Source organism: Hyperolius riggenbachi, chromosome 6, assembly GCF_040937935.1.
Source record: "Hyperolius riggenbachi isolate aHypRig1 chromosome 6, aHypRig1.pri, whole genome shotgun sequence".
Lineage (NCBI taxonomy): Eukaryota > Metazoa > Chordata > Amphibia > Anura > Hyperoliidae > Hyperolius > Hyperolius riggenbachi.
In genome coordinates, this window is record NC_090651.1 from 376,229,652 (window position 1) to 376,247,100 (window position 17,449).

A 17,449-nucleotide genomic window follows, 5' to 3' on the forward strand; every position below is an offset into this window, starting at 1 on the left:
CACATTGGCCTCAATTCACTAAGCTTTATCAAACATTTTATCAAACGTTTGATAATTACCTCATGGGTAAAATCCAATTTTGAATTCACTAAGGTGTTATAGATTTATCGACTGTTTTATTGATAAAATGTTCAATCAATCTATAACACCTTAGTTAATTCAAAATGAGATTTTACTCATGAGGTAAATTATCAAACGTTTGATAAAGTGTTTGACAAAGCTTAGTGGATTGAGGCCATTGTGTTTGAAGCAGAGAGAAATAAGAAAAGGGGATACATGGCAGTGCTGGGCCGAAATTGCGCATTAGCGCAATTACGCATCGTAATTCACTTCAAATGCACCGTAAGCGTTACGTGTAAGGTTACGGTATTACGCGTAATTAATTACGCGTAGACCGTAGGTTACGTTATTACGCGTAACAAATTACGCGTAAGACACTAAACTCCCATTGAAATTACACAGTCTGCCGTAATCGTGTAATATTACGCTCCCGTATAATGTAAAAAAGCCACCGACTTTAAGGGTTAATAGCAAAGCCCCCTTAATTGCTAAGAGCCTCAAATTTGGAGAATATATTAAGGAGATCAGAAGGAATTAGAGGAACAATTTTTTTTTCAAAAAGACCTTATAGTTTTTGAGAAAATCGATGTTAAAGTTTCGTAATCGAAACTTAATCGCGTAATATTACGCTCCCGTATAATGTAAAAAAGCCACCAACTTTAAGGGTTAATAGCAAAGCCCCCTTAATTGCTAAGAGCCTCAAATTTGGAGAATATATTAAGGAGATCAGAAGGAATAAGAGGAACAATTTTTTTTTTCAAAAAGACCTTATAGTTTTTGAGAAAATCGATGTTAAAGTTTCAAAGGAAAAATATATACATTTAAAAACCCGCCGACTTTAACGGTTAATAGCAAAGCCTGCTTAAAATTTAGGAACACCAAATTCACAGGGTATATTAAGGGGATCAGTGGGAATAAGAGGAAATTTTTTTTTTCAAAAAGACCTTATAGTTTTTGAGAAAATCGATTTTTAAGTTTCAAGGGCAAAAATGTCTTTTAAATGCGGAAAATGTCAGTTTTTTTTGCACAGGTAACAATAGTGTTTTATTTTCATAGATTCCCCCAAGTGGGAAGAGTTTTACTTACTTCGTTCTGAGTGTGGGAAATATTAAAAAAAACAAAGTGGGGTCCCCCCTCCCAGACCTCTTTAACCCCTTGTCCCCCATGCAGGCTGGGATAGCCAGAATGCGGAGCACCGGCCGCGTGGGGCTCCGCACCCTGACTATACCAGCCCGCATGGTTCATGGATTGGGGGTCTCGGAAGGGGAGGGGCAGCCAAGCTTTCCCCTCCCCCTCCGAGCCCTTGTCCAATCCAAGGACAAGGGGCTCTTCTCCACCTCCGATGGGCGGTGGAGGTGGAGGCCGCAATTTCCTGGGGGGGGGGGGGTTTCATGGTGGCATCTGGGAGTCCCCTTTAAAAAGGGGTCCCCCAGATGCCCACCCCCCCTCCCAGGAGAAATGAGTATAGAGGTACTTGTACCCCTTACCCATTTCCTTTAAGAGTTAAAAGTAAATAAACACACAAACACATAGAAAAAGTATTTTAATTGAACAAAAAACATAACCACGAAAAAAGTCCTTTAATATTCTTAATTAACCATTAATACTTACCTGTCCCTTTAAAAGCCAGTTCCCACGCAATATCCTCGGAAATATACTAATCAGTTACAATGTAACAAAGTTGTTACAATGTAACAACTTTGTTACTTTGTAACTCCACCGCACCCGACGTCACTCGCCGCTCACCCGCCGGCCGCCGCATACACGCTAAGTCCCCGCCGGCTCCCGACGTCCACTCCGCCCACACCTGTCACCCATATACATGCTGGCACCCATGGGTGCCAGCATGTATATAGGTGACATGTGGGAGAGGCGGGGAGGGCAGCGGAGCCGGCGGGACTTAGCGTCCTTCACCCAACAGAGCTCTGAGCTATATAGCTCAGAGCTCTCTAAAGCATCTTTGTATTTGGGCTCCAAGGAGCCCCATTGGTCCTTAGCAGACCAATGGGGTTCCTTCTGATTTAAAGGAACCCCATTGGTCTGCTAAGGACCAATGGGGCTCCTTGGAGCCCAAATACAAAGATGCTTTAGAGAGCTCTGAGCTATATAGCTCAGAGCTCTGTCGGGTGAAGGACGCTAAGTCCCGCCGGCTCCGCTGCCCTCCCCGCCTCTCCCACATGTCACCTATATACATGCTGGCACCCATGGGTGCCAGCATGTATATGGGTGACAGGTGTGGGCGGAGTGGACGGTGGGAGCCGGCGGGGACTTAGCGTGTATGCGGCGGCCGGCGGGTGAGCGGCGAGTGACGTCGGGTGCGGTGGAGTTACAAAGTAGCAAAGTTGTTACATTGTAACAACTTTGTTACATTGTAACTGATTAGTATATTTCCGAGGATATTGCGTGGGAACTGGCTTTTAAAGGGACAGGTAAGTATTAATGGTTAATTAAGAATATTAAAGGACTTTTTTCGTGGTTATGTTTTTTGTTCAATTAAAATACTTTTTCTATGTGTTTGTGTGTTTATTTACTTTTAACTCTTAAAGGAAATGGGTAAGGGGTACAAGTACCTCTATACTCATTTCTCCTGGGAGGGGGGGTGGGCATCTGGGGGACCCCTTTTTAAAGGGGACTCCCAGATGCCACCATGACCCCCCCCCCCCCCCAGGAAATCGCGGCCTCCACCTCCACGGCCCATCGGAGGTGGAGAAGAGCCCCTTGTCCTTGGATTGGACAAGGGCTCGGAGGGGGAGGGGAAAGCTTGGCTGCCCCTCCCCTTCCGAGACCCCCCAATCCATGGACCATGCGGGCTGGTATAGTCAGGGTGCGGAGCCCCACGCGGCCGGTGCTCCGCATTCTGGCTATCCCAGCCTGCATGGGGGACAAGGGGTTAAAGAGGTCTGGGAGGGGGGACCCCACGTCGTTTTTTTTTAATATTTCCCACACTCAGAACGAAGTAAGTAAAACTCTTCCCACTTGGGGGAATCTATGAAAATAAAACACTATTGTTACCTGTGCAAAAAAAACTGACATTTTCCGCATTTAAAAGACATTTTTGCCCTTGAAACTTAAAAATCGATTTTCTCAAAAACTATAAGGTCTTTTTGAAAAAAACATTTTCCTCTTATTCCCACTGATCCCCTTAATATACCCTGTGAATTTGGTGTTCCTAAATTTTAAGCAGGCTTTGCTATTTACCGTTAAAGTCGGCGGGTTTTAAAATGTATATATTTTTCCTTTGAAACTTTAACATCGATTTTCTCAAAAACTAAAAGGTCTTTTTGAAAAAAAATTTTTTCCTCTTATTCCTTCTGATCTCCTTAATATATTCTCCAAATTTGAGGCTCTTAGCAATTAAGGGGGCTTTGCTATTAACCCTTAAAGTCGGCGGCTACCTAACATTGATCCATGCGTCAACTTTTCCGCTTGGCAGCATGACCGCATTAATTGCTAGTAGGAATTTACGCGTAAGCCAATAACGTAACAACCTGAATTACGGTATTCTTACGCGTAATTGCATAAGGGCTATGCGTAATTACAGACATGTACCGTAAATGAATGTCTACGCTGTAAGCGTAATTCCGTAATGCGTAATAGCGTAAAATTAATGATCCGTAAGCGTAGTTTTTTCCATTACGCCCAGCACTGATACATGGCAGTGACTGCAAGCCAGATAACTAGAGATTAAGAGGTTGGGGGCCCTGAGGCTGCAGGGCACCTCTTAGTCTAATAACAACCAGTGTGTGACGGCTGGGGTGGAGGGGTGGGGCACTTTGGTTTCTCAGCCTTGGGTGCTGGTGGACCTTGTCCCGGGTGTGATAGGCATTGCCTGAATAGGCTACATTGATGATTGCAATCGCTCCTATTTTTACTGCCTGAAGAAGCAGGGTCACGCCTGTGAAATGCGTTGCACAATAACCGGGAGTGTGTAAATAAAAATTTCTGTGACTGTTCAGATCAACAGTTCTGTGTGTCTGCTTGGAGGAGGTAAGTTCACCACTACCTTCTCTATACATACATATTTTTAAGACTGTTAGTCCTTTTTATTCTGTTGTCGCCTCTGTTTGTTCTTCTGCAATATCTGAGTCCACCCCTGGTGTAACCCCTTTTTTTCCTAATCTACGGAGAGCGACTTCTTAATCCTGAGTGGGGGCAAATCTAATCTCCCCACCTGCTTTTAGGCCTCTTTTCCACGAACTGTTCACAGGAAATGAAATGCCTCTCAAACTCTCACAACTGCTTGCTGCTGCCTGGTAACTGCTCACTGCAGCCTGGTAACTGCTTGCTGCTGCCTGGTAACTGCTCACTGCTGCCTGGCAACTGCTTGCTGAGCACACAGCTCAACAGTTCGTGGAAAAGAGGCCTAACAGTGGTTACCTTTGTGGTGACCCAGGTTTGTGAGTATTCATTGATTGCTCTCCCTATTCATCTTTTGCTAGTACTTACTACAATATATTGGCTCTCTGTGGCCTCTTTTTGTGTTATAATCTGCATCAGTTTAACCTTTCACCAGGACACTGATTAATAGTTTCATCATTATTAGAGGACACAGACAATGCTTAAAGAAAACCTGTACTGAAAATAAAAGTCAAAATAAGCATACACAAGTCATACTTACCTTCCATGTAGTCTACTCCTCAGTGTCTTTCTCCTGTCCCGCGTCCTATTTGTTCACTATGATCAAGGGAATTTTCCGTCCTCCATTTTGAAAATATCCATTACCCATAACAGCTTTCTGGTCAGCACACAGTTAAACTGTAACATCGCCTACTTGAGCCATAGGAAAACATGGACATTACCTGGTACATCCGTTTTCCTCTTAGCTATAACTGACAGCAACTGATATTTTACTGACAGCAACTGATATATTTCTGATCTGACAAAATATTCTCAGAACTGGAAGGGATTATTGTCAGAAGAAAATGGTGAGCTTCTGAGAGGAACTGATGGCAAGGTAACTCTGTAATGTTCATTTGAAGTTACCTCATGTGTTTATTTTAAATATTTTTACTCAGTACAGGTTCTCTTTAACCACTTCAGGACGAGAGCAATTTTCACATATCAGCACTGCTCCCATTCATTCGCCAATAACTTTATTACTCCTTATCACAGCTAAATGATCTATATATTGTTTTTTTCAGGACAAATAAGGCTTTTAGTGTGTGAAAATTTTGTTTGGTAAATATCATATTTTCTATGAATTTAAAGCAAAATTAAGGTAAAATTTAAATTAAAATCAATTGAAAAAAACAAAACAAAACACTATTTCTCCATTTACATCCATTATAGCTTTACAATAAACAGTGCTAACTATAAGTTAAACCCACAAATTGTATTTGCTAATCCATCCTGGTTATTACAGCATTTACATTATGTTCCTAGCACAATGTATGGTGACAAAATTGTATTTGGAAATAAAGGTGCCTTTTTCTATTGAGTGTTTTTTGCTTTCTCATTGCAAAAATAAAAGTAATATACCCTCATGGCATACATATTTAAAATATATGCAAAAATGTAATTGCTTTAGATTCAGTTAGAGACTAAAAAGAATACACAAGACATGGGCCTCAACCCTAAAACTCTCTAAACACTATTCTACAACCTATCACGGTCAGGGCCGGATTTGTACTTTCCAGCGCCCTAGGCCGGCTGTCACCAACCTCCCCCCCCCCCCCCCGTTCTGTCCAACTCTGACTAGTTTGATCGCCCCCCCTGTGTTTTGCTGCTTTGCCCCGTTCAACAAAGAAGCAGTGCATACTCTGTCCACTCCATGTAATTTTGCGCTCCTGTCTGCATGCACAGCAGGCGATAGTGTTCTGGGCTTGCATACTTCACATGCACACAGGAGCGCAAAATCACAAGGAGCCCCAGTGGACAGCGCTGCTTCTTTGTCCTCTGTACGACTAGCTGCAGTCAGAGCCACAAACGGGACAGAGCAGTGCAATGGAGAGAAGCCCATCCAAAACAGAGACCAGGTAAGTAGAAGGTTCTGACACTACACACACTGGCATAGATGTAGTGTAATGCTAGGTACACATGATGCAATTTTCTGACAGATTTACTGTCAGGTCGATTATTTCCATCTTGTCTGATCTAATTTCAATTTTTCGATCAATTTGCTGTTCACTTCTATGAAAAAACATTCAGAAAATTGATTGGAAAGCATATCGGACATGTTGGAAATAGTGGATGGGACAGTAAATCTGTCAGAAAATTGCATTGTGTGTACCCAGCATAAGCTCAGGTGTACTTTACACAGTGACAATTTAGCACTTAAAGGGAACCTTAACTGAACGGGGGGTAAAGAGTTTGACTTACCTGGGGCTATTACCAGCCCCCTGCAGCAGTCCTGTGCCCTCGGCGCCGCTCTGGAATCCTCTGGTCCCCCGCTGTCACTTAGTTTCGTTTTTGACGACTCACCAGTCGTCGGCCGCCATGTGTATTATTGGACGCATTCACCAATGCAGTTAGCGCTATTGCGGACCGCAACGCGTACAAAAATACGCGTTGCCGCATTACGCACACGTAGATATGCGGCGTATTTTTGTACGCGTTGCGGTCCGCAATAGCGCTAATTGCATTGGTGAATGCGTCCAATAATACGCATGGCGGCCGGCGACTGGTGAGTCGTCAAAAACGAAACTAAGTGACAGCGGGGGACCAGAGGATTCCAGAGCGGCGCCGAGGGCACAGGACTGCTGCAGGGGGCTGGTAATAGCCCCAGGTAAGTAAAACTCTTTACCCCCAGTTCAGTTAAGGTTCCCTTTAAGACAGATCTTAAAATCAGTCAGCAGGAAGTTTTGTAACAGAATAACACTTTTTATTGGCTAACCAAAAGAAAAACAGTGAGAGCCGTCTTCAGACTTTGTTACTGTGTACAAGATGTTAGGCACACAGCTATATATACAGTCAGCAGGAGATCCATTGATTGTTTTGTAAATGTAAATAAATGTAACAGTTGTCATTCTGTTTCAAAACATCCTGCTTTCACTGATGGTCAACACAGTACTTTGCTGGCAAAAAATGCCAGGAAAGAGTTAAACTGCAGGACAAAGAATGTTGTTTTCATTCTCTAGGAGGAAAAAAAAAGCCATAAATTTGACAGGTCTGAGGTCTTTAACAGCACTGACCTACTAGTAATAAACTAACATCAGTCAGGGAGGGGGAGAGCTGCTAATTCCTGCCCGCGAATGCGTGCTGCTGCTGCTGCATGAAAAAAAAAAACTAATCGGAACTCAAGAGTTCTGCTACTTGAGCCCATATATTTTTCTTCTCACAGCAGATTGTTTGTCCCCTCTCATCATACAGGTAACAGCAGATGCTGACTGCCATAACACACACTTTGCACAAGTAAGAGAGATGCAGGGATCTCTGGAATTCAGGCAGACCAGAGCAAAGCAGGAGAGGTGATTTACTTTGACATGTGACCTCTTAACTCTTCAAGTCCTGCGCCCTGCTGATTTTTATCGCCCTAGGCCTTGGCCTCTGTGACCTTCCCAGAAATCCGGCCCTGACCACGGTTAAAATGTTACCACATATGTCTCTTGTAGTTTTTCTAAGACTTTTCCAAGTTTGATCATCATTTTGAAAATTACTTTTTATGTTGGATTGAGTTTGTCCCTACCCATTTTTTATGTGACGTGCGCCCACACACTAAAATGTATTCTACAACTCGCCACAATTAAAATCATACCACATGTGTCTCATTTAGTAACAAACTGGTAGTGCCCTCTCCACAACTAGACTGGATGTATATATCCATCCAGATAGGCTTAAATTAAAGTGCACCCAAACTGAGAGGGATATGCATGTTTCCTTTTAAAAAATACCAGTTGCCTGGCAGTCCTGCTGATCTCTTGGGCTGCAGTAGTGTCTAAATCACACACCTGAAACAAGCATGCAGCTAATCCAGTCTGAATTCAGTCAGAGCACCTGATCTGCATGCTTGTTGAGGGGCTGTGGCTAAAAGTATTAGGGCCCGTTTCCACAAGAGCGAATCTGTATGCGTTTTCTGCATGCAGATTCGCATAACTAATGTAAATCAATGGGCCTGTTTCCACTTGTCAGAATAAATCTGCACAGCAGAGCCATTAGAATTCGCACACCGCAAGGCTAGTGTGCGATTCGCCTGTAATGTATTTAATAGGAAATTCGCATGTGTTTTCGCTATGCGAATTTTCCATGCGAATTCGCGTACGTTTTCGCCTAAAATCAATGTAAAAGCACACAGGCACTGACATGGTTAAATTTGCATACTTACAAACAGATGCAAATTTTTTACGCATTTTAGCGTTAAAATTCGCATACAAAGGCGCCATCCACTTACAATACAGTGGGCGGCGATGCATGAAGTGACGTCAGTGGAGCGCATGCTGGAACGCGGAAAAGGTGAGTCCTCCCCGCCAGTGCCTCTTACTACTGGGCATCGGCTGCTTCCTATTACAGCTGGAGGGGAGCGCAGATCGGGGGACCCAGGCGAGGGAGGGGGGGGTCCGACCCCCCTCCCCACCGCTAGGCCCAATACCCCCATCCTGCCCGCTACCCCTCCGGCTCAGGGGCCCCCCACCGGCCCTGTACAGAGGCATGCACTCTTTTAACAATATTTTATAAAAGAACAAAGGGGTTAACAGGATAACATATAATCAAAGTTAAGAACAACATAAAATGGGGGGCAAGGGTGGGCTTACTTCCCCAGGAAAAGCACAACTATTGTAAAGTCAAAAGAAGAAAAACTTTTATTCTTTCTCCAACAATATGCAACGCGTTTCACGGTCTCAAGCCCGCTTCCTCAGGCAAAAATCCAAAAATGAGTAACTCAGAAGTTGTGTGTAAATGTACAGCGACCTCTCTAATTTACTAAATCTTATGTTAAAAAAGTAGTGGCCTGCCACAGGACTAGGCCCCACCTGGCTCTGGGCCCCATAGCACACATAAGAAAGGCTTACCCTCAGTTCAACCGCCTGAATCACAACCACCAGGGAGTGGGCCCCATAGCAGCTGCTCTGGCTGCTGTACGCCACTGCCACCCCTTCAGAACACCTCACTTTCCTTTATGGAACCTCTGTGATTGGCTGAAAGAATGCTTTACAGCAGGTTTAAGCTTAAAGGAGTTATCAGCCAAATATGAAGAAATGAGCTTTATTCACCTGGGGCTTTCTCCAGCCCCTTGCAGCCTACTGTCCCACGCTGACCGCTCTGCTCTTCGCCGCAATCCCGGGCTCCGCGCACGGTGCAGAGGGCGACTGCTGTGCTCCCCGCCGCTGTCCCAGTCTCCCAGCACGGTGCAGAGGCGCGAGCTGGCGCTGTCAATCTTCGCCACGTGGTCCGCGGCGCACTGCGCAGGCGCAGAACCACTGCGCCTGCGTAGTGCGCAGTGGACCACATGGCGATGATTGACAGTGGCGGCTCGCGCAGGCACAGTAAGGCTGACTCTGCACCTTGCTGGGAGACCGGGACAACTTATGGGCAGCAGGGTCGGTTCTCTCATGAAGCAAGGTGAGACATTTGCATCAGGCGCAGAGATTACAGGGGCAGCATGTTTGTACTGTGTTTACACTAACAGCATGCAGTCAGACTAGGAGGAGAAGCGAGAGGAGAGTGAGGTGAAGAGGTCATCATTGGGCAAAAGCAGCTTGTTGTGCTGTGTGAGGAGTCTGACAGTGAGTGAGGAGGGGGGAGGCAGGAGAGCATAATTTGGGAAAAGCAGCTTGTGCTGTGTGAGGAGTCTGACAGTGAGTGAGGAGGGGGGAGGCAGGAGAGCATAATTTGGGAAAATCAGCTTATTGTGCTGTGTGAGGAGTCTGACAGTGAGGGAGGAGGGGAGGCAGGAGAGCATCATTTGGGAAAAGCAGCTTATTGTGCTGTGTGAGGAGTCTGACAGTGAGGGAGGAGGGGGGAGGCAGGAGAGTGGCAGTTTTTCATTTGACTGAAGGGAGGAGGTGGCACTGCTGTCCTGACTGAGGAGGAATGGAGTGGATGAGGGTGAACAGTTTGCATGTCACAGACACACAGCCAGCCAGTGTGCTATTGTGTTGAGCTGTTTTTGCCCCAAGGCCCCACTGTAGCTAGAACCGTCCCTGGTGAGCCGTTATGAGGCAGCAGCAAGCAATTATCAGTCAGCAGTGAGCAGTTGCCAGGCAGCAGTGAGTAGTTACCAGGCAGCAGTGAGCAATTGCCAGGCAGCAGTGAGCAGTTACCAGGCAGCAGTGAGCAGTTGCCAGGCAGCAGTGAGCAGTTACCAGGGAGCAGTGAGCAGTTGTTAGAGTTTGAGAGGCATTTCACTGCCTATCAACACTCCATGGAAAAGACGTCTGAATTTCCCGGTGGTTTTGCATGTTTGTGAAATCGTTTGTGAACACCTGTGTAACGTTAATTTCACTAATTATATTTGGAGTGATGGTTACAAAATACTGGTGGTGGAATGGGATAGTTTATAAAGTCAGGGTAGGAACATACTAGGCAGAAACGCTAGCGTTACAATGTAAGTCAATACGCCGTATGAAAAAATGCATTTGTTTGTGTTCTGCAATGCGCTTTTTTTAACCACTTAAGCCCGAAGGGTTGTTTATGTTTTGCATCTGAGCAACTTTCACCTCCCATTCATTCACCAATAACTTTATCACTACTCATCACAATGAATTGGTCTATATCTTCTTTTTTCCGCCACCAATTAAGCTTTTTTTGGGTGATACATTTTGCTAAGAATTATTTTATTCTAAATCCATTTTAACAGGAATATTAAGAAAGAAATGGAAAAAAAATCATTATTTCTCAGTTTTTGGCAATTATAGTTTAAAATGAATACATGCTACCATAATTAAAACCCATGTATTGTATTTGCTCATTTGTCCCGCTTATTACACGATTTAAATTATGTCCCTATCACAATGTATGGCGCCAATATTTTATTTGGAAAGAAAGGTGCATTTTTTTCAATTTGCAGCCATCATTATTTACAAGCCTATAATTTAAAAAATTATGTTAATATACTCCTTTGACATGCATATTTAAAAAGTTCCGACCTTTAACTAACTATTTATGTTTTTGTTTTTTTTTTAATTGTAATTTTTTTCTTGTATTAAAAATTGTGTGTGGGTAATTTTGAGTGTGGGAAGTAAACAGCTAATTTTAAATGTAAAATAATGTATTTATTTATTAAAAAATGGATGTGTGCATTTTTACTATTTGGCCACAAGATGGTCACAGTGAAAAAGTCCTGGAAGCGTGATCGTCCGCTTCCAGGAAGAAGAATGAAGACGGGGAACTTTTTGAAACTCAGAAAAACCGAAGCGTCTGATGAGACGCTGTTGGCTTTTCTGTGGGGGGCTTCGATCAATGAAAGTAATGTATAATCCCTTTCATTGATCGCTGGGCTAACGGCCGGCAGCGGGAGCGCGCACGGGAGCCCCCGCGGGAGCGTGCATGGCCCAGCTGGACGAGAATGTTCATCTAGTTGGGCTTAAAGGGATACTGTAGGGGGGTCGGGGGAAAATGAGCTGAACTTACCCGGGGCTTCTAATGTTCCCCCGCAGACATCCTGTGCCCACGCAGCCACTCTCCGATGCTCCGGCCCGCCTCCGGTTCACTTCTGGAATTTCTGACTTTAAAGTCAGAAAACCACTGTGCCTGCGTTGCCGTGTCCTCGATCCCGCTGATGTCATCAAGAGCGCACAGCGCAGGCCCAGTATGGTCTGTGTCTGCGCAGTACACTCCTGGTGACATCAGCGGGAGCGAGGACACGGCAACGCAGGCGCAGTGGTTTTCTGACTTTAAAGTCAGAAATTCCAGAAGTGAACCGGAGGCGGGGCCGGGGCATTGGGGAGTGGCTGCGCCAACACAGGATGTCTGCGGGGGACCATTAGAAGCCCCGGGTAAGTTCAGCTCATTTTCCCCCGACCCCCCTACAGTATCCCTTTAAGTGGTTAAAAAAGCTTAACCTGCTGCATATTTTTTCAAGGCATCTAAAACACACATAATGTATGACAATGGTGACGCAGAGGTATAGCCTTTTATTGCGTTTAATATGCATTTTTTTTTAAACCAACAAGTTTCATGATGTATTTCCACTTCTTGTTGACTTCCCAGTGATGAGCATAAAACGCACATACAAAATGCATACAAAACGCAACGATTCATATGTGCGAAACGCAAACACATTAAAACGGAAGCAAAACGCATGTGCAAAATGCAAACGCACTCAAAACGCACAAATGCATATGCAGCAAAACGCAACCTTTCACGCAACGCCTAGAGCGTTCCCAGCCTCAGGTATGATGATGATGAATGAGATAGAAGGGAATAAGACCTATGGCACAGGAGGTGAGGGGAGGGGAATATAGAGAGGAGGGTGTTTAGGGCGGAGACTGAGGGTAGGAACACACTAGGCAGAAATGCTAGCGTTGCAAAAAACACAGCAAAAATACACGACAAGTCAATGGCTGCATGGAAAAAACCTTATGTTTGCGTTCTGCAATGTGCAATATTAAAACCGCAGGACTTGCTGCCTATTTTTCCAAAACGCAGGGTGACGCAGAGGTCTTGCGTTTTAGTGCGTTTTTAGTGCTTTTTTTATGCATTTGAAAAAAAAAAAAAAGTTTAACCCTCCCGGCGGTTAATTAATTCTGTTAAATAGGCAGAAATACATTTTTATTTATTTATTTTTGTTACATGAAACAACACTAGAGGGCGCATGTGTCCCTCTAGTGCGATCGTTGCCGGCATCAATAGCAAACAGGGGAACACGTATATAACATGTTCCCCTGTTTGGCTTTTCCTGTCGCCATGGCGACAATCGGAATGACGTCATGGACGACAGCCGACATCCTGACGTCAGACGCCTCTGATCCAGCCCTTAGCGCTGCCCGGAAGTCATTGGTCTGGGCAGCGCAGGGCTCTGGCGGGGGGGGGGGGCCTTCTTCCGCCGCTGCGTGCGGGCGATTGCCGTGCAGCGCAGGCGATCAAGCTGTAGGCGCGGCTAGCAAAATGCTTTAAATGGGGCAAATCGCCCCACCAGGGGCTGAGATATCATCCGTGGCAGCTTACTGCTAAGAAGGTTAATGAGGTATTTCTGCTTCCTGTTGACTTTCTAGCGATTAGCATAAAACACATACAAAACGCCTATGCAATTTTTATATGCGAACCGCAAACGCATAAAAACACATAGAAAATGCAAGAACAACGCATGTGCAGAACGAAAACATAAAACGTAAAAGCACTGAAATGCATATGCAGCAAAACGCTACCTTTCACGCACAGCCTAGTGTGTTCCCTCCCTGAAGGTAGAGAGAAGCAGTGAAGCTCTGTGAGCAACTCGAGTCACACAAGCCCAGTCACAGAATGACGTTTTTAAACCAGTTTTTCTTAGTTCATCATGTAACACAGGACTGTCTAGTCTAGTGTGACTGTACTGCAGCCGGCATACAGCTGATTGCATTGTGGAAAAAACATTATAAGAGAGGGACTATATCTAACATAGGTAAGGCTTATTATTATTATTATTATTATTATTATTGTTATTGTTATTATTTTATTTAAGTAGTACTTGCACATTTGTCTCATCAATTTCTGTCCTTCATAGTAAGACTGGCATCCCAGTGGTCAGTTGCGTAAGGGCCCGTTTCCACTGTTGCGACGCGATTTCGCCGGCATCCCGACGCTTGTAAAAACGCATGCGGATGCGTTTCCGCATGCGTTTTTACCCGCGATTTCGCGTGCGATTTCGCATGGCACGGTGCCATGCGAAATTAACCATGACTCTGCCAGGGCAAAATAACATTGAAAAAGGTGCGAAATCGCACGCGAATCACGGGTAAAAACGCATGTAAAAAACGCACGCGTTTTTCCTATTAAATACATTAGCGGCGATTCGCATGGATTCCCGAAGCAGGTAAATTCTGTGGGTCCCGTCGTGCAGATTTGGCCCGCCGCCAAATCGCTCCCGCACGCCGCACATATGGAAACAGCCCCGGCCACTTCAATGTACCAAGCGAATCCGCATGTCGGCGCCGCATGCGGATTCGCTATGGTGGAAACGAGCCCTGACGCATAACGTGTTATGAGTGTGAACTGGACGGACAGGTGAAACTCAAAAATGAGAATATCGTGCAAAAGTCCATTTATTTCAGTCATTCAACTTAAAAGGTGAAACTAATATATGAAATAGACTCATTACATGCCAAGCGAGATATTTCCAGCCTTTGTTTGTTATGTTGATGGTTATGGCTTACAGCTTATGGGAACCCCAAATCAAAATCTCAGCCCATTAGAATGATGTGAAAAGGTTCAATATTCTCAGCCTCTAATCAGCGAATTCATCCAAAACACCTGCAAAGGGTTCCGATTTCCTATATTAGTTTCACATTTTAGGAGGAATCACTGAAATGAATGGACTTTTTCACCACATTCTAATTTTTCGAGCTTCAGATGGAACGCAAACCCAGAGAAATCATACAAACTCCAGGCAGATAGTGTACATTAAGCCTGGGGTTCCAGGGGTTCATGCTGCCCAAAGTAGGGGAAGAAAGTACACAGTGTCCCATATGCAATTACCTAAATTTTCTCCTAAGTGATATTTTTTACAACTAGTTGTCACAAAATGTCTTTTAAGCCTCTAACACGCAAGAAAATAGTCAAAATAAATTTGATAGTACTTTTTCACCAACTTTTGGGTACTTTTTCAATTGTAAAATGCTAAAAATTTAGTTTAAAGAGAAGATGAAAATTATCTCCTAGGAGAAAAAGTTAATTGCATATGGGCCAAAGTGTCCAGGAATTTATACACATGACCGATGTAATGGAATAGTGGACCTAAACCTGCTTTCCCGGGATCTCTGGTGAGTGAGTGACAGAAGCACGTACGATAACGATCGTTTGAAAACGAACGATAACGACAATCGGACCGATAATCGTGCATTCCAAATTTTCCAACGATCGTTTTTTTGGACGATAACGACCGTTATCGTTCAATACGACCGATCCAACCCGGCGGATTTTTTCGAAAGATAATCGTTCAATCGTTACAGTGTGTACAAAGATCGTCCGATAATGATTATCTGTGGAGTAGTACGCATGTTCTTATTGCCTGTCATAACGTCACTTCCGTTTGCGCACGCATTTTTTATCGTTCGTCGTTCAGTACTTTATAGTTATATCGTTCACGTGTGTACACAATCGTTCATTACGAACGATCTTTTCGGACTAATTTGAATATCGTGTAAACGTCACGAATCGTTCGTAACGAACGATCTTTATCGGACGTGTATACGAACCTTTACAGTATGTCCCTGATCGGATCTCTTGCTTTTAGGGGGCTATTCACAATTGTCCGTGAAGAAATAAAAAGTGTCCATTTTCCACATGCGCGATTCTGCGTTTGTGAATTTTCTATTATTTTTTTTAAAACAACCTTCCTGTGCGTCTTTGGCTATTTCTTTATACATATGTATGCGAAAGTTCACGCGGCAATTTTTTTTGTTTGTTTTAGTGAATACCAAGTAAGTTAATTTACATTTGCATTCCACCTGACTTGCCTTGAAACATGAATCACACATTGTACGTAAAAAAGAAATCAAAAAAGCCTTGCTGTCGGAATTTTAAATGCAGAAAATTTACGAGCAAAAATCTGCACAAAATGGAGAATGCAATACGATATCATTTAGTTATAGAACGCCTGAGATTTTGTTAATTGCACACGATTTTTAATAAGTGGGAATGCCACGGGGAATCACCACTCAGAATAAAAAGATGTAAATTATAATTTTTTTTCTTTTTACAGATCTTTTTCTTTTCCGGTATTACATATGCAATAAGGGCTGGAACCCACAAGAGCGTTTTTTTTTGAGCATTTTGGCAGCGCTGCGATACGCTAGCGTTTTGCCAAAACGCTCAGCTGATGTTAATGGATGGGGCAACTTCCACAGGAGCATTTGCGTTTCCCAGAAACGCAAACGCAGGACCTGCAGCATTTTGGGAGCGTTAGCGCTTCAATGTAAAGTATTGAAACGCTAGCGAAAACGCTCAGCAAAGCCTAAACTGAGCGGTTTTGCTAGCGTTTTGCGGTTCAGCACACTGTAACAAAATTAAAAATAATTCACAGGATCAATCAGGATAAAAACGCGAAACGCAAAACGCTACACAACCGCTGAGCAAAAAAATACACTGTTGCAAAACGCGACCGAAAACGCGCATGAATCCGCTTGCAAACCGCTCAGACAAAACGCTAGCGGTTGCGTTTTGCGTTTGCGGATTTCAGTGGGTTCCAGGCCTAAGGCTGGGTTTGCTGTGGGTGTGCTGCTGAGTGCTGAGTGTCAGATCACAATGAGCACAATTCATAAAGCTTTTTCACCTGTTTTCCTCTGCTTCCACCTGAGGCCTGGAACCCACTATAAATCGCAAATCGCTATCGCAATCACTAGCGTTTTTAATGAGCGTTTTATAAGCGATTTCATGAGCGTTTTCTGATGATTTTGATAGCGATTTTAAAAAGTGTCTGCTTTTGCCAGCGATTGTGTAGCGATTTGCGATTAGCGTTTTTAATTCTGATTTGTCCTTTCAATTAATTTTTTTTACATTTCTTTTTACATTGTGTAGTAATTTAAAAACGCTAGGAAATCGCTTTGTATAGCAATTCATGAGCAATTACACCAGCGTTTATATACTTTACATTGCAGAAATGCTAATGCTAATGCAAAACGCTAACGCTCAAAAATGCTGCATGTCCTCCTGCATTTGAGATTTGGGTAATTGCAATCGCTCCAGTGGAATTTGGCCCATCCATTAACATTAGCTGAGCATTTAGGGAAATCTCTAGCATTTTGCATCGCTCCCTAAACACTCAAAACAATGCATACAGTAGAGCACACAGGCAATGAAAAGTATGCTTCCAAGTCATTACTGAGCATGTGCAAACAGTCCAACGCAGCTAATAACATGTATAACGCACAGCATGCAAGACTTTCTAATAACGCTACACGTTACACACAAACACAACGTGTGCACTGTGAATGTCGCACAGACTTAGTATTGCTGTGCGTTAGTCTGCTTTGAAACATTTTCTAACGTGCGACTTTAACGCCGCGCTTTGAAAGAGGCCTGAGTGATTATTTTGCTTGTAAATGTGCTGAAAGTTTATTTTTATCGCTTAGGTGATAAATAAGTCATGTATGAGAAGTTTTGTGAATAGAGCCCAATCTTGGGATGTCTAATGTAGATCAGAGAGCTACAACGCAGTGTGTCGTGATAACGCATATAATTGAATTGTGATAATAACACATATAATTGCATTGTGATAATAACGCATATAATTGCATTGTGATAATAACGCATATAATTGCATTGTGATATTACCGCATATAATTGCATTGTGATAATAACGCATATAATTGCATTGTGA

General features: G+C 43.7%; 1 protein-coding gene across 4 annotated transcripts in view; it reads left to right on the forward strand.

The window, feature by feature from the left end:
• The window catches only part of LOC137521967 (dendrite extension defective protein 1-like), a 201,484-nt gene that overhangs the window by 44,708 nt on the left and 139,327 nt on the right, over positions 1-17,449 (forward strand). The gene's annotated exons all lie outside the window — the stretch shown is intronic.